General features: G+C 38.2%; 2 long non-coding RNA genes across 5 annotated transcripts; one reads left to right on the forward strand and one right to left on the reverse strand.

The window, feature by feature from the left end:
* Positions 1-2,943: 2,943 nt before the first annotated feature.
* Positions 2,944-7,013, reverse strand: LOC133724795 (uncharacterized). 4 transcript variants are annotated; one of them, XR_009854025.1, is made up of 8 exons: positions 6,592-7,013; positions 6,002-6,148; positions 5,594-5,705; positions 5,036-5,209; positions 4,873-4,969; positions 4,156-4,275; positions 3,373-3,588; positions 2,944-3,288 (listed from the first exon to the last, which is right to left on the reverse strand). It is a non-coding gene; the product is annotated as an uncharacterized LOC133724795 (long non-coding RNA). The 4 variants fall into 4 exon arrangements; XR_009854023.1 differs by having other exon boundaries at positions 3,373-3,648; XR_009854024.1 differs by having other exon boundaries at positions 3,373-3,654.
* An 8,341-nt stretch (positions 7,014-15,354) lies between these two features.
* On the forward strand, positions 15,355-18,304 carry LOC133724802 (uncharacterized). Its single transcript, XR_009854033.1, has 3 exons — positions 15,355-15,692; positions 16,217-16,277; positions 17,275-18,304. It is a non-coding gene; the product is annotated as an uncharacterized LOC133724802 (long non-coding RNA).
* Positions 18,305-18,676: the final 372 nt, after the last annotated feature.

Genomic DNA, 18,676 nt, shown 5'->3' on the forward strand with positions numbered 1-18,676 from the left:
AATCATATAACTATCAATCTGCATTAACTAAACAAGCATCAGGAATCAACAGGGAATATGAAAACAATATACCAACACAATGGGCGATAATGAACAGGGAATCAACAAGTGCCAACACAAGTTACTTGGTCCACTGATCAGGGTTTAGATATATAAATTGACCTACTACTAGACAAAATATGAACACATCGGGAAATATCCTGATCATTCAACACGCTAGTGTGAAATTTAGTTAAATTGGCAAAGACACCCCAACAATAAATTTTATATGCGAATGCACCTTTACGATTCAGGATTAGATTGAGGGGAACATCCAATGTGCCTGGTAAAAAATAGAATTGAAAGAAGCACCATTGCAGAGTATGCAATGCAATTGTGATCAAGTAGCGACATAAATTACAATAAGCAATCGACTTTTAAATCAAACATCAACTAACATTGGAACTATCTAAAGTCGCCACTGAAACTTAAAATTCCAACTACAATCATCTCATAAATAACTAGTTTTGAACTATAATATTAAATTGGGCACATAAATCACGGATTTCTTGCCTTTCAAGCTCAGAGGTCATGGGGGTGTCATGGATCCTAATCTGACCACCAAAGCCTAATGGTCGGATTTCATTCACAATAACCACCATTTGCTTTAGTGTTGCCACTGTAATTACTGGAAGAGTTGCTAAACCATGCCCATACACCTCCACTCGTTCCAAGGCTCCATCACGAAGGGCCACAAGGTCTTGTACTCTACCATTCAACTCGGCTATTTGTTGATCAGATTGCTGAACTCGGTGGTTGTAGTGGTCAACGCGACCTGCGTGAAAATCACGTTGCGTTCGCAGAGGTAAGAATTGGTTATTGATAGCTGCTCTATTAGCTAGGAGTATATGCCTTTGTTCCTCTAGTTGTACTCGAGTTTGTTCGTGGTCTGCCGCTGCCTGTTGATGTTCGCCAATCCTTGACCTTGCGGCAAGCAAGCCCGTTAAGGAAACTAATGATTGTGGGGCATTGTGAACATGATTGCCCTCAAGAATGTTGTGTTGAGCCATATATAATATCCTGAAAACTCAGTAAAGAACAGCAGGCATTTCACAACTAGTGTAATAATTCATTACATATATATATGCTTCTGAAAACCCAGTAGGAAACACCAGCCATATCCTTCTAACCACCAATCACATAAATTAAACACGAAGGATTTGATTATGCAACTGCGAATTGAAAAAAAAAAAAAACAAAACAAAAACTAATTGAAAACAGAAGAGGAGCAAAAAGTCATACCCAAGAGGATAAACATTTCTATGAAGAGGGAAAACTGCAGAAGAACCAAAATAAATTTGGGATCTGCTCATTTCATTTTAGAAAAAAAAAATTTAACCCAAAATTTGAGTAGACAGAACTCAGATCTTGATTTCTTGACCAACAATAAAACCCAAAAACTTTGAGAGAGAGAGAGAAAGAACCCAGATTTGTTCATTATCAACGAAAAAATTACCAAAATTTAATCAAGGAAATTGAGAGAGAATCTGCAGTTACCTGAGACTCGGTGATTTGATTTCCACCACCGAAAGAAAAAAAAAGAGTAGAAGTCTCAATACTAATGGTTAATGGAGCAGGGGGTGTCCATCTTACAATTCAGCCGCCGTAGTGGCTATGGGTGAATAGTTAATGGAGCTTAACTTCTAAAGGCACAGGGAAGGGATGATTGGAATGGGTTAGGGTTTTCTTTTGGGCTTTAGGTTTTTTTAAGTTTTTTTTTTTAAATTCCAATAACTCCCTAGTTTGTTTGGGGAAAATAGTGTGTTTTGGCCCAGGCTAGGCCTGTTTTATTAGTGGGTTTTAGTCTATATTGCTATGGTTTCTTCTTACACCAAGTTAATGAATCTCCTGAAGTACCACAATTGAGTGCATTGACGAAAGGAGATTCGAAATAGTTTTCTTAGTGTACTATGAGATTTGTAGTTGTGTAGGCTCGTAAAATTCAAATAAACATCATTGTACTAGTGAATGGTACCCGTATTCCCTTACCTGCTTAACCACCGACACTATACCACAAAGTTAATCAGACGACAGTTCATTAACTGTCGTCTGAATGAAAAAGCTGCTGTTGTCTAGTAGCCTGTCGTCTGATTGACCTCATTCAGACGACAGTTAAAAACCATTGTCTGTTCAAAATTCACACAACATATATAGCTAAGTATGTGTCGTCTGAATATTTCCAAATTAAAATAATTAGGTTTAACTGTTGTCTGTTACAGACTCACACGACAGTTCATTTATTAACTGTTGAGAAAAGCTATATTACCTCAACAGTTTTAGTAAAACTGTGTTGTGTGTGATGAATCTCAGACAACAGCAACACAACTACATGATGTCTGAAATGAATTTCACACCACACAGTTATAGTGACACTGTTGTCTGAAATGAATCTCCAACAACCGTCATTGTTGTTTTAGTTGTGTCTTATGGAGATCACACAACATCAATTTGTTATTTCTGTTGTCTGAAATGACTCATATTCAACATATTATTGTTATATCTGTTGTCTGATTTCAATTTCAGACGACAGTAACTTTATTATACATGTTATCAGAATGGAGATCACACAACATCAATTTGTTATTTCTGTTGTCTGAAATGAATCTTAGTCAACATATTATTGTTATATCTGTTGTCTGATTTGAATATCAGACGACAGTAACTTTATTATACATGTTACCGGAACGGAGATCACACGACATCAATTTGTTATTTCTGTTGTCTGAAATGAAGTTCAGACAACATGTATTATTTTATGTTTTTAGATGTGTTGTATGAGTGGATCTCAAACAATGGTTTTGTAAACCCTTCAGTTGTGTGATACCTTTGGAAACTACAGTTATTTGACCTATATATGTTGTCTGAATTAACTTTGCACAATTGTTGCAAATATGAACATTCATATCCTGAACAAATCCAAAATATAACATTGTCATATATCAATGCCATCTGTTCTTACATTGCCAATCCAAAACATTTCCAAAAGTACATATCCATATCCATAATCTATAGTAACTTTATTATACATATCCACAAGCTGTCAACAGATTAATGAATCAGTTACCTCATAGAAGATATAAGCTATAGTAAGTATCACGGAGACAATGAGAGCAATTAAAATTGCAAGGCCTTGGCCACCTGAACTTAAGTGGAGAACTTGAGGTATTTGAGAAACAACAACTGGGATGATAGATATGACCATAATCCTTGCAGCATAAGTAGTCCAAATTTCTGTACTCACACCAGAACCTGCAATTGCAAATCAAATTACTTAAAAGCGAAGACGCAGAAAAGCAGATGATAAATTGTAAGTGATCAAGGCAAGTATTGTACCTAGAAGTATAATGGCATCTGGAATGGCACTGAGGAAGTGAAACAAATTGGCTCCTACAGAGCCATTAACCTCAAAAATCAGCTCACCTCCAGCAACGACATAATATTCTCCAATTATATACAGAAGAACATATCCCACAATCAAGAAGAGTTTCCCCAAAATGGTATAAGAACATGGAAACAAGCCATAGAGTAGACTGTAGTCCTCTGAAGAATCTATTCCTCCAAAAACAAGAAGAGAAGTTTGGGTGACTGCTTCAATATTATCATTGCCATCTGAAACTAAATTAGATGAGCTGTGTTGCAGAGAGCGGCCTCCAACTTTGAACAGTATTATGGCAAAAAGAAGTAAAGTAACGCATACAGTTTTCATGTCTGACTTGAACAAGAAAGCAGATGATATGCGAAAAGCTTAAACAGTACAGATGAGGATCTAGCTGCTTGATTAATTTCTACCATGGGAAATGTTGAACATGTTAGCATATAACTAGCATTTCATATAGCCTCTATTAATTCCAAGTTGATACAGACAAGACAAACAAAAAATTCTCATTGGGAAGGAGTCCAACACTAATTTAAAATTATATTTATTTCAGTTGATTTAGTCATTATATCGCAGTGGATTTCTTATAGATATGTAGCAGTCGAATTAGAACTAGTAACTCATTAATTAAAATATAAAATTGGTATTAGACTATTACTCCAGATTAACAATCTGCACTTGCAACTGGCAATATATACAAAACAACAATATCCCTAATATAGTTGACTTTACACAAGTACCTCCCAAAGTCCTCCTTGTGGACAATGCATGTGGCACAGTAGGGGCTGCGGAATGTTACTCCTATGATTGGTTCAATTTGTCAGGATAGACATGCTATATGCACAACCAGCACTCCAAATCTGCAAATTTATCAATATATGCACTGTCAAAAACTGTTCCCACAATAAAGATAATTATAGTAATAAGATTATTTGTCTTCTGGAGTTCTGGACCAATTCGATTAATAAAATTTATTACTCAACCAGAGATCACAACACTTGTAAAAGATCTTCGAAAAAGATCAATGAAAATAGTGGTTTTGTTTCCTTGAAGAAGCAGAAGATGGTCTAATGATGGGTTTTACTTCTAGTTTGAGAGTTATGAAGGCATGGAAGAAGTAAAAAAATTGGGGTTTTACCTATCTTTGTTAGCAGAGGATCGAGATAATTAGAGGAGTAAGATCTGAGACAAATTGGGGTTTTGCCTTCTTCAAGTTTTAATCGTTTTGGTCTCTTGAAAATCAAATTAATCTCACATAAACTCCTTAATCAACAAAATCTATCAACAAAGATCATGGACGACACAATGAATAAAAATATCTGTTAATATCTGGGCACAATGTTCAAGAAAATGAGCCTATTAATAGTTGGGATTATGAACATATGACTGCAGATATTTGTGCATTCTTTTTACATATAGACTAGTAAACTTAAATCAGTAATAAAATTAGGGATAACCTATCAAATGCCTTGCAGAGGAAGCAATGTTGATCTAGACTATCCAAGTACCACCCTTCTTGAACTCTTGCATCTCCCATGAGGTAGCTATGACCAGCTGAAAAACAGAATGCAGGTCATGAACCAATGTGAGGGACAAGGGATAAAGCAGAAAGGCTACTACCTATGTCCAAAGAGCCAAAATATTTCCGAAGCCAGTGAAAGCACCCATCACAATGCAAGCAATTGTGAGAGTCAGAACCTCTGATGAGAAGTCCCATTTCAATCCCTTGAAGTAAACAATTCCCAAGAGAACTGATAGGCAGAAAAGATTATTCCGTGTCACCTTGACAGATAGCTGCACCAAGAAATTCAGATATAAGAATGATTAGATAATTAAACTCATGATATTTAAAATATCACAACATCAATCAAAAGAGACAGATGTAGAAAATAGAAAATGAAGCTGCGCCCAGAAAATTAATGGGAAACTAAACTCGGACAGTGTCAACGAGACTGTTCTCTGCATCTTCTGGCTAGCCATTTTAGTTACTGAGGTTGATTTGCTATAGCTATAGTAGCTAAAGGGAGCACAAAGAATGACACTAGAAGGTTGCAATTAGTGGCATTCAAGATATCATCAACAGCAATAGCGTGCATCCATTGGTTACAAAAATTTGACAATCTCTGTTTTGGAAGATGCAAAGCGAGATGATTGTAAAAGATCAAGATACGCATTTACCTAGAAGTACAACGGCTTCCAGAATGGCACAGAGGACATGAAATAAATTGGCTCCAATAGCACCATTAACCTCAAAAATCAGCTATCCCCTCCAGCAGCCACACATGATTCCCTGATGATATACAGAAGTTCATACCCACAAAATCAGACAAAATCAGACAAAGTTAGAGCGAATACAGTTGCTGCAATGAAAACATATGTCAAACAAAACTCATTATAATCAGCTCAAACATGGCCAGGTGCATTATTATGGTCAATTCTGCAGTAATCAGTCTATAAAGCAAAGGATCATTCCCATCACAAACTCTACCAGTAATCAGTCTAGTGCATTATTATGGTCAATTCTGCAATTGTTAAGGTCAGTATATTAATAGATGTCAAACATGATATAATATAGATACTACTCACATTCTTTGGAGCAGAAGAGAGGTAAGAGATGCTTAGTTCCCCTAGAAAAAGCTCCTTATCCTCAACCACAACTGTTCTTGCAGTAGCTACCAACACAACCTCAGCAAGAGAAGCTATAGCTCCTCCATGGAATCCACCAAAAAAGTTCTGCAAATTCATCAAACAAACGTCATTCCCTTGCTTCTGTTGCCAATTAGCCAATACATAGAAACAAAATCAAATTGAACCCAGAGTTCCCTACCCTTTTCTTTTTTCACGAATGAAAGACTTTGATACCAAGATTCAGGTTCAATTAGAGTAACACATGGTGAGCAAAATGGGTGAAATTTTAATATAAAAAAAGCCAAACCTTTAGCCTAGTCTAACAAAGTATCCTACTTTGCCTCAGATTAAGTAATACCCAGGTTAGAAATCAACTAAAAGGAACTGAATCTAAGCAATTTTGAAAAAGGGTCCTAATCTTTGCTTCCAATTTTCCCCTGTAGAGAGCCCAGTTCATAACCTTTTTTTTCTTTTTACCAAACAAACACAAACCAATGAAAAAGCTTACAAATTTAAACAAAAACAGAGAGAAGCATGGAAAACTTTACAATAAAAGCAGGTTTAACGAAGGAGGCAGATGACACAGCTTTGTTGAATGTTGAGGGGCTTAAGGATGCCACGAACGAGGTAGGAGTAGAAGTCTTTGGTGTCGTAGTGATCTGGAATAGAGCTGGTTGCAGATGATGAAGAATAAGCTCCGGTCACCGAGCTCACCGACGGCGTCTTCAATGGTCCTCTAGCAAACGATTGTGAGCTCCGGTCCAAGTACACGCAGAGGGTGAGTGAGAGCTGAGCCTTAACTCATCGAATGAGGGCTGAGAGAAAGAGGTTTGTGTTGGCCTGAATGGAATTAAGGGGAGAGGCTGAGAGCGAAGAAGGTTTGTACGGGCATGGAATTAGGGCTCTCTGAGAGGGAGTTCTGTGAGGCGAGAATATTGGAAAGATGTTTGTGCGGGACTGACCTAAAAAAAAAGCCAAGGCATTTTAGTGTGTGCTTTGGTTTCAGACAATTTAAAATAAATGTAAATTTTTTTTTTTTTTTTTAATTTGGGCCTTGTCATCAGACAACAGATGTTGTTGTTGCTGTTGTCTGAAATTTGGCAATTTCATTAAAAAGATGGAATCTGACCATGTGTTGGCTGAGAAGAGAACAAACGACTGATTTAACAAATCTGTTGTCTGACTAACTCAGACGACAGAAAAAACGCATGTGTCGTCTGATGAATGTCGTGTGATTAACTTATTCTTGTAGTGCGATTTAGTAGGGTACAAGCATATAGGGTTTATTTGTACTAGCCTCTTAACACACGCTCACGCGTGTGTCAATTGGCCTTTTTTATTTTTTCATACTTTATTTGTGTCTATAACATTTTGTTTGAGTTTTTATTAGTATTTCTAAAAAAAGAGTTTGTTTTAGTAATTTATCTAAAAAATATATTTTTTTTAAATTATGAATAATTTTTTTTTTCTTCAAAAAAAAATAATAACTTTTTGTTTAATAAGTAATTTTTTTTATTTAAACTGCCAACTCCCAAAAAAAAAGATAAAAAAAAGAAACTGCCATTGCAGTTAACAAAACGTTTAAGATCTTTTTTTTTTTTTTGTAATTTCTTCAATTCAGTTTGCTATTATATTTACTATTTTATCCTTCCTTTGTTAAATTATAGATTTTTAGACTATAATCAAAGAAGGGTAAATTGTGGATTTTTAAAAATTTAACCATAAGCCTTATTGGCTTAATTAATACTGATGTGCCGTTCTGGCTTTGGGATTAAATGAAATCTCTATTACTCTGTCCAAAAAAAAAAAATCAATAATGATTTGTTAATTGATATGATCACTATTGGGGATTTGTATTGAACCAACATAATAAAGGAGCCAAGGAGAAGAATCGCTCGCTGGAGTGAGGGAGGGAGAGAGAGAGTTTAAGTAAAAAGAAGAAAAATAATAAAGCTGTTAATAAGCAATAATTAGAGGTATATTTGGAAGAAATGAAATTCAGCTTTGACAAAATTAATATTATGGTTTTGAGTGACAAAAGAGGACACATAGCGGTTAATAAATGGGGAAGGTTACTAACATTTCTCATTCTGAAATCTCACCAACGGGTAGTCCAGGACAAAGCCATTGGTTGCCCTCATCATTCAGCTTTGTGAATTCTATCAAAAATGTTGTTTTGTTCCTCATGACTAATACCAGCACCACTCGACTTGACTTAGAATCAATGGACAAACTTTGCTTTATCCAATAACAAGATGGGAGCAATGTGTATGTACGTCAACCTTATATGGAGGTTAATTCCCAACTTGAGTCGAAGCATGGTAAAATACCCCATGTTTAATCCAATTAGCCTAACTAATCCATATTGCAGCTTATTACCATTTGATCTAGTAACATAAGTCTCTCATTTTTAAGTGGAAGGTTGTGAGATTGCTTCACGAAATGCTAGTTGTAATTATCATAGATATAAAAACTAGAAAATGGGTGGAGAATGTACAAGGAGGGCAAAACGATTTCATCCATGTTTCTTCAACATATGTTGCAGGTTTTCTTTCCTAGTTTGATTAGGTTTTCTATTTTTATTTTGATTAGAACTTCTTTTTTTGACTTATAGTTGTTACGTTAGCAAGTTGATAACACACCCACCCAGTCAAGATTCGGACCGAGGTTCACGAGAGTATCTCAGTAAAGTCAGACTAATCTCCCACTGTAGGCACACGAACTTGAAGGCCCCTCAAACGTTGCTGGTCACAAACTGGTGGGAGTTGAGACTCAAACTCCAAATATGAGGAGTTCCATACTAGGTAGCTCGACCAACTTTACTACATGCGCCAAGTGGTTTTGATTAGGACTTCTATTCCACATAGATTATGTTTAGTCATAATATCGTCTATAAATACCTACCTTCAAGATAGAAGAGAAGAAGAAACAAGATTTTGATTTCCGATTGCACCAACGAAAACCAGAAGCCGATTTCTACCGAGAAGACCAAATCACAGACAGACCAATACCGAGAGAAAGAGGTGTTCTGTGATGGAGATGCTATGGACATGGCTTTTTTGAGTATCTCCTTCATCTTAACTCTTTTATGCCTTGTGGGTTATCAGCTTTTGTGCCTAATGGACCTCGAGGACGATTACATCAACTCATATGATTCATCATCTCGGATAAACCGTACTGTTTTGCCAGAGTTTATCGTTCAAGGAGTTTTCTGCGTCATTCTTTTTATAACGAGACATTGATTTATGCTTCCATTGGCTCTCCCGCACCTATATTATAACGTCAATTCGTACATGAAGGGGCGGCACTTGGCAGATGTGACTGAGATTTACAACCTGCTGAGCTGGGAGAAAAAACAACGCATCTTCAAGATTGCCTATCTGTTCATCCTGGCCATCCTCTCTCTATTCGGGTTGTTTTGGAGCATTGCAGATGAATAAGATTAATCATGCACTGTTGCTCCCACTAAGCTCTATCATTGTTTTTATGAAGGAGCCATAGAAGAGATGGTCTCGTGTGGATTTGAATCAGTACTTGTGCAAACTCAGCCTGATTTTGACACAACTAGCTTGCTGATTTCTCATTTGATTTTGTGTTGGTAGGTAGATGCTCCACCCATTGTATGTAAATTACTTGCACTCGTTCACTTTATATATGGACAACTTCTTTCCATCATTTACAATGTCAAGCATTATAATCTTTTAATGGTTGCAAATGGGCGAATGGCAAAGCCTCATAGTGATTCTGAAGTTCGTGACATAATAAAATTATGGGATTTTCAATTTATTTATTTTATTATTATTATTATTATTATTATTATTATTTTTCTATAAAAGGAGAGAAGAACATTGTACGTCGTGACTACTCGATCTCATTCACCCCAGTATAATTTAGGAAGAGATCATAAATCAAAGTTATTGTCAACTGCTGCAAGATAATAACATAATATTCATGTCTCTACGATTGATGCATGTGCTGCATAATGTACTATAATGCATGTGCATTTATCTGCCCTAACGATAAAGCATGAGTTAAGCTGTTAAGATATGCGGATCCCATTTCTAGGAATAAAAACAATTCCGTTAAAAAAATAAAAACAATGGATATAAAACTAGAAAATGGGTGTAGAATGTACTACGGAGGAAAAACTATTTCATGCATTCTCAGCTTGAGGGAGGAAAATTCCAATATACATGTTTCCTAGTTTAAGACGTGTTATACTAGTTTGATTAAGATTTCTATTCCTAATAGGATAGGATTATGTTTTGTCTATAAATACCTACCTTCAAGATAGACTAGAAGAAGTTTGTACATCCGTGACCACTTGATCTCATTCACCCCAGCACCAAAATAACCCTAGATATGGATGCTTCTGGAATCACAGTGAGACCAGCAGTGGGCAAGGAGAAGGAGAAGTACTCTGAAGAAGATCTAAAGGCTGCCGCCAGAGTCATCAAAAAAGAAGGATGGCAGATTTGTGGTGATGATCACCAACACATTATTAGTTGCCCGTACTTGGAGTGTGTTCCACCTGGTGCAACTGTTGGCCCTGACTATCTAGTAATATGTGACTTGTGTGGTTATGAGTTATTGCAGCCTACAGCGGCTCACTGTTGGATGTGCGGTAAGTGGGGAGTACGTGCGGTGGAGGCGTCTACCTTTGATGAGAGCTATCGTAACCACCTAGAAGAAGATTACATAGCAGAACCAATTGTGTATGCAGGGTACATATGTAACGTCCCGAACCTGAATTTACCGGTTTACTAGTCATTTGGACGGTAAACGACCTTTACTTTCACTTTTACTGTCGTTTTAGTACTTTTAGTGGCCCTAAAAATTGACTTTTTGTTCGGGTCAAAATTTGAGAAAATGTTCTTCATGGAAGTTGTAGAGGACGTCAAACCGAGCGCGTGCATATGTGGTACGTAAAAATAGGAGTTCGTATGCGAAAGTTATAAGTGAAAATGTGAAAGTTACTGTTCACGGTAAGTAGTATATATTTGAATTTTTCACTGTGGCCGGTAAGTTTTATTTTCTTCTTCTCTCTCTCCTTTCTCCCGCATTTTCTCTCTCTCCTCGGCGCTCTCTGCAACTCCGGCCACCTCACGATTCCGGCCACCTGGGGACGAACGAGTGGCACCGTTGGACTCCTCTACTCCTACCCAACCTCCCCACGGCGGTAACTCACGGCGGCTTGGCCGGAAAACGAAGCATCGGGTCCTTGAAGTTTCACTGTAGCAAATTGGTCAACGCCGGTTTCTCCCGATTCCGGCCACCTCCGGCGACGAACCATAATCATTTGGAAGCGGCTTGCGATGTAGATGATGCTCCCCAAATATTTTGCAGCGATTTGAAGCGTGGAGGAAGAATTGAAGGTTTGAAATTTTTGCACTATTCACGGTTTTTGGGTTCAATGTTCACCTTAATTGTTGAACTAGTTCTAGACGTTTTCTGGCTTAGTGGTAGTTGAATAAAACGTTGGGTCCGTTGAGTAGGTGCTGCTGCCAAAGTTTGGTGGCCATCGGAGCTGGTGGCGGTGGCGGCGGCGCCGCCACTGTGGGCGGCGGTAGCGGCGGCTAGGGTAGCTTTATAATTTCATTTTCTAGCTAGTTAAATTCTATAATTATCATAGAGCTTGTATGTGAAGTTTGGTGAATTTTGGAGGAGTTTGGAATTGTTTGTGAATTTCCGAAGTTTGAAGTTTTGTGATAGAATTGTGGGAAATCCGGCCGTTGGATTTCCCTCGTTTTCATTGTGGAATATGTAAATTGAGGAATTGGTGTTGTGGAAGAGATTTGGGTGGAATTTGAGAAGTAATGGAGATAGGGATTTTCGGGTTTCGTTTAGGTTCGTATTTATTTTATCGGATTGCCGTTTACGGAAATATAATTGTGTACAGGGCAATGTTGCGAGCTACGGCTAGATGACGGGACTCGTTTGCGTGGTCGTCAACTAGTACTGTGAGTGGACGTTTGTTTTTGAATATTGATGCATGCATTTATTTTTCGAATTAATGTTTTATTAATTATCATATTATTTTAGTTTCGGATATGATTTCGGTTTTGGAATATTGCTTGGATTTTCCATCATGATTTTTGGAACGTGAGTTTTATTCGCTCGGATTTGAACTTGTGATTTAAGTGATTTTCGACGAATTATTTTCCGAGGTGATTTCCGGAATTTATTAATATATTTTATTCGTCGATATTGAGATTTCTGGAATATCTTTCGAAATGGGATTTCGATGGAATTATATTTCTTGTTATTTATTGACTTCCGATTTTGGCATTGGGAATGCCTTATTGTTAATCTAGTTATTCTTTTAGCGTGTGGGACACGCTGTTGATTTATACGACTTTTACGAGAATTTCCGGGTACGGTTGGGAATCGTACCCGTGTTTTCTTTATTCGTGGGACATGGGGAAGCCTTATAGATTTACTGGATTTTATTGGTTTTTACCCGCCATACCTGGGTCGTCATATTTATTGCTAGCTAGCCTATTAGTACTCCTCCCTGCTTACTATGTGTTTGTGGGTGAGTAAGAGCAGAGCATGGGATGCTCCAGAGTGTGGGACACTCCGACCCGAGCCTGGGAGGCTCCCTTCTTTCGTATGGTGAAACTTCCTCCCCATATTTTATCGTTGCTTGACTAGCGGGGCTAGTCCGATTTTCACTGTAGCCAGCGGGGCTGGTCTTATCTTCTTGAGAAACGAGATTTCAGTTTTACGATATATTATTTTCGAATGTTTTGACTAGCGAGGCTAGTCGGTTTATCGTTTTGAAATCCTTGGATTTAAAGCTAAATGTGTTTTACCATTTGTGCATGCATCGAGGTTTTTAATGAAATAAATGTGGGAAAGTATGAAATCCTTCTTATTTTAAATTGTTTATTTTTGTCCACTCACGCTAACGTTTTCGTCTACTTTCCCCTGGGCCCTTCGGTTCACGAGAGTATCTCAGTAAAGTCAGACTAATCTCCCACTGTAGGCACACGAACTTGAAGGCCCCTCAAACGTTGCTGGTCACAAACTGGTGGGAGTTGAGACTCAAACTCCAAATATGAGGAGTTCCATACTAGGTAGCTCGACCAACTTTACTACATGCGCCAAGTGGTTTTGATTAGGACTTCTATTCCACATAGATTATGTTTAGTCATAATATCGTCTATAAATACCTACCTTCAAGATAGAAGAGAAGAAGAAACAAGATTTTGATTTCCGATTGCACCAACGAAAACCAGAAGCCGATTTCTACCGAGAAGACCAAATCACAGACAGACCAATACCGAGAGAAAGAGGTGTTCTGTGATGGAGATGCTATGGACATGGCTTTTTTGAGTATCTCCTTCATCTTAACTCTTTTATGCCTTGTGGGTTATCAGCTTTTGTGCCTAATGGACCTCGAGGACGATTACATCAACTCATATGATTCATCATCTCGGATAAACCGTACTGTTTTGCCAGAGTTTATCGTTCAAGGAGTTTTCTGCGTCATTCTTTTTATAACGAGACATTGATTTATGCTTCCATTGGCTCTCCCGCACCTATATTATAACGTCAATTCGTACATGAAGGGGCGGCACTTGGCAGATGTGACTGAGATTTACAACCTGCTGAGCTGGGAGAAAAAACAACGCATCTTCAAGATTGCCTATCTGTTCATCCTGGCCATCCTCTCTCTATTCGGGTTGTTTTGGAGCATTGCAGATGAATAAGATTAATCATGCACTGTTGCTCCCACTAAGCTCTATCATTGTTTTTATGAAGGAGCCATAGAAGAGATGGTCTCGTGTGGATTTGAATCAGTACTTGTGCAAACTCAGCCTGATTTTGACACAACTAGCTTGCTGATTTCTCATTTGATTTTGTGTTGGTAGGTAGATGCTCCACCCATTGTATGTAAATTACTTGCACTCGTTCACTTTATATATGGACAACTTCTTTCCATCATTTACAATGTCAAGCATTATAATCTTTTAATGGTTGCAAATGGGCGAATGGCAAAGCCTCATAGTGATTCTGAAGTTCGTGACATAATAAAATTATGGGATTTTCAATTTATTTATTTTATTATTATTATTATTATTATTATTATTATTTTTCTATAAAAGGAGAGAAGAACATTGTACGTCGTGACTACTCGATCTCATTCACCCCAGTATAATTTAGGAAGAGATCATAAATCAAAGTTATTGTCAACTGCTGCAAGATAATAACATAATATTCATGTCTCTACGATTGATGCATGTGCTGCATAATGTACTATAATGCATGTGCATTTATCTGCCCTAACGATAAAGCATGAGTTAAGCTGTTAAGATATGCGGATCCCATTTCTAGGAATAAAAACAATTCCATTAAAAAAATAAAAACAATGGATATAAAACTAGAAAATGGGTGTAGAATGTACTACGGAGGAAAAACTATTTCATGCATTCTCAGCTTGAGGGAGGAAAATTCCAATATACATGTTTCCTAGTTTAAGACGTGTTATACTAGTTTGATTAAGATTTCTATTCCTAATAGGATAGGATTATGTTTTGTCTATAAATACCTACCTTCAAGATAGACTAGAAGAAGTTTGTACATCCGTGACCACTTGATCTCATTCACCCCAGCACCAAAATAACCCTAGATATGGATGCTTCTGGAATCACAGTGAGACCAGCAGTGGGCAAGGAGAAGGAGAAGTACTCTGAAGAAGATCTAAAGGCTGCCGCCAGAGTCATCAAAAAAGAAGGATGGCAGATTTGTGGTGATGATCACCAACACATTATTAGTTGCCCATACTTGGAGTGTGTTCCACCTGGTGCAACTGTTGGCCCTGACTATCTAGTAATATGTGACTTGTGTGGTTATGAGTTATTGCAGCCTACAGCGGCTCACTGTTGGATGTGCGGTAAGTGGGGAGTACGTGCGGTGGAGGCGTCTACCTTTGATGAGAGCTATCGTAACCACCTAGAAGAAGATTACATAGCAGAACCAATTGTGTATGCAGGGTACATATGTAACGTCCCGAACCTGAATTTACCGGTTTACTAGTCATTTGGACGGTAAACGACCTTTACTTTCACTTTTACTGTCGTTTTAGTACTTTTAGTGGCCCTAAAAATTGACTTTTTGTTCGGGTCAAAATTTGAGAAAATGTTCTTCATGGAAGTTGTAGAGGACGTCAAACCGAGCCGTGCATATGTGGTACATAAAAATAGGAGTTCGTATGCGAAAGTTATAAGTGAAAATGTGAAAGTTACTGTTCACGGTAAGTAGTATATATTTGAATTTTTCACTGTGGCCGGTAAGTTTTATTTTCTTCTTCTCTCTCTCCTTTCTCCCGCATTTTCTCTCTCTCCTCGGCGCTCTCTGCAACTCCGGCCACCTCACGATTCCGGCCACCTGGGGACGAACGAGTGGCACCGTTGGACTCCTCTACTCCTACCCAACCTCCCCACGGCGGTAACTCACGGCGGCTTGGCCGGAAAACGAAGCATCGGGTCCTTGAAGTTTCACTGTAGCAAATTGGTCAACGCCGGTTTCTCCCGATTCCGGCCACCTCCGGCGACGAACCATAATCATTTGGAAGCGGCTTGCGATGTAGATGATGCTCCCCAAATATTTTGCAGCGATTTGAAGCGTGGAGGAAGAATTGAAGGTTTGAAATTTTTGCACTATTCACGGTTTTTGGGTTCAATGTTCACCTTAATTGTTGAACTAGTTCTAGACGTTTTCTGGCTTAGTGGTAGTTGAATAAAACGTTGGGTCCGTTGAGTAGGTGCTGCTGCCAAAGTTTGGTGGCCATCGGAGCTGGTGGCGGTGGCGGCGGCGCCGCCACTGTGGGCGGCAGTAGCGGCGGCTAGGGTAGCTTTATAATTTCATTTTCTAGCTAGTTAAATTCTATAATTATCATAGAGCTTGTATGTGAAGTTTGGTGAATTTTGGAGGAGTTTGGAATTGTTTGTGAATTTCCGAAGTTTGAAGTTTTGTGATAGAATTGTGGGAAATCCGGCCGTTGGATTTCCCTCGTTTTCATTGTGGAATATGTAAATTGAGGAATTGGTGTTGTGGAAGAGATTTGGGTGGAATTTGAGAAGTAATGGAGATAGGGATTTTCGGGTTTCGTTTAGGTTCGTATTTATTTTATCGGATTGCCGTTTACGGAAATATAATTGTGTACAGGGCAATGTTGCGAGCTACGGCTAGATGACGGGACTCGTTTGCGTGGTCGTCAACTAGTACTGTGAGTGGACGTTTGTTTTTGAATATTGATGCATGCATTTATTTTTCGAATTAATGTTTTATTAATTATCATATTATTTTAGTTTCGGATATGATTTCGGTTTTGGAATATTGCTTGGATTTTCCATCATGATTTTTGGAACGTGAGTTTTATTCGCTCGGATTTGAACTTGTGATTTAAGTGATTTTCGACGAATTATTTTCCGAGGTGATTTCCGGAATTTATTAATATATTTTATTCGTCGATATTGAGATTTCTGGAATATCTTTCGAAATGGGATTTCGATGGAATTATATTTCTTGTTATTTATTGACTTCCGATTTTGGCATTGGGAATGCCTTATTGTTAATCTAGTTATTCTTTTAGCGTGTGGGACACGCTGTTGATTTATACGACTTTTACGAGAATTTCCGGGTACGGTTGGGAATCGTACCCGTGTTTTCTTTATTCGTGGGACATGGGGAAGCCTTATAGATTTACTGGATTTTATTGGTTTTTACCCGCCATACCTGGGTCGTCATATTTATTGCTAGCTAGCCTATTAGTACTCCTCCCTGCTTACTAAGTGTTTGTGGGTGAGTAAGAGCAGAGCATGGGATGCTCCAGAGTGTGGGACACTCCGACCCGAGCCTGGGAGGCTCCCTTCTTTCGTATGGTGAAACTTCCTCCCCATATTTTATCGTTGCTTGACTAGCGGGGCTAGTCCGATTTTCACTGTAGCCAGCGGGGCTGGTCTTATCTTCTTGAGAAACGAGATTTCAGTTTTACGATATATTATTTTCGAATGTTTTGACTAGCGAGGCTAGTCGGTTTATCGTTTTGAAATCCTTGGATTTAAAGCTAAATGTGTTTTACCATTTGTGCATGCATCGAGGTTTTTAATGAAATAAATGTGGGAAAGTATGAAATCCTTCTTATTTTAAATTGTTTATTTTTGTCCACTCACGCTAACGTTTTCGTCTACTTTCCCCTGGGCCCTTCGGTTTCTAATGCCCAGTTTGCAGGGGTTATTAGTTGAGGTCGGGCGTACGTGGTTCGAGGCATAGTTGACGAATAGCTTCCGCACTTCTACGTTTGGCTCTGATATATTGTGAGTTAATAGTTTTGGGTAGTTCACTTTAGGGGTGACTCGGCCAATTCTCGGTAGAGTTATCTCTAAGGTGGGCCCCACAGGGCCACCTCGGATTTCAGGGTGAAATCCGGGGCGGGTCCTGTCAACATAGACCTAGACAAAACTAAAAATCAGACTCTGAAGATCACATAAAGAAACATCATATAAAAACTAAAAGTCAGACTCTGAAGAAAATCAAAACTAAAAGTCGGACACTGCAGAAAAAGAAATGATTTTATGCCAGAGCCGGAGACCTTGGCACAGAAGATCTTTGTTATTGTTTATATGTTTGCGTGGGTTCTATACTTGTATGCATACTTGTCTACAATAGCAAGTGGGATGTGAAAGAGAATAAGCAAAACTATCATCTCCTATTTCTAGTAGCCTGGGTTTAGGGAATGAGCGCCTGGTTCCTGATTGATTTCTACCTTAACATGACAAATGACACTGGTATTCTTATTCCTGAAGATGTAAAAAAAAAAAAAAACAAACAAACCAAGCACATTAAAAAAATGGAGCTTCAGGAGAGGGACTTTGCGAACATAATGTACAATCAAAGATCAACAGTACCATTGCAGTAAGTAGATTTATTACCAGGGAAAAAAAGGGAGGGCAAATACATGAAAAATCCAGAAGGGGCAGCATTGATGCAACAACTATCCAAAAATTCCAGTACTGAGCCACGCTTCAGCCAGTAAACAGCAAGCCCCACAACAAACTTTAATTGCAGCATTCTACAGCCTAAGATTCACTATGTCAGGTTTCACTCTTTAATCAACAGTCGATATAAATTCCTAGTCTGAATTGCAAAGATTTTATGCAAAAAGAGATTACATATGGCAGATCAGCTAATGATCATCTTGCTGAGGAACTCAGCTTTCTCAGGAAAATATTCCATCAATTCATCCTTGGTCACCCAAACAAAATCCTCACACTTCCCAATTTTTAACTTGTTTGTTGCAATCACTTGAGACTTGAAAAAGAATTGCTGAAAGAAAGGGAAGAAAAAGATGTAATTGTCAGTACACATATAAAATTATTATCACTATCAGCACAAGCCAGTGTAAAACAGAAAATGTTGCCAAAAGCCAACCTTGAAAGATGGAGAGTCGGTCACATTCGCTGATGACTCCATTGCAATATGTCCCATAGGAGCATTTCCAACAAAATATGTGTGGGACAGATCACCTAGGACAGACAGTAATGCAGCTTCTGCACACTGAAGAAAAATGGTATTTATTTAGCAAACACAAATGTGATTTATATGGAAGAACAGGAAAAATAATAT

Source organism: Rosa rugosa, chromosome 1 (genome assembly GCF_958449725.1).
Source record: "Rosa rugosa chromosome 1, drRosRugo1.1, whole genome shotgun sequence".
NCBI lineage: Eukaryota > Viridiplantae > Streptophyta > Magnoliopsida > Rosales > Rosaceae > Rosa > Rosa rugosa.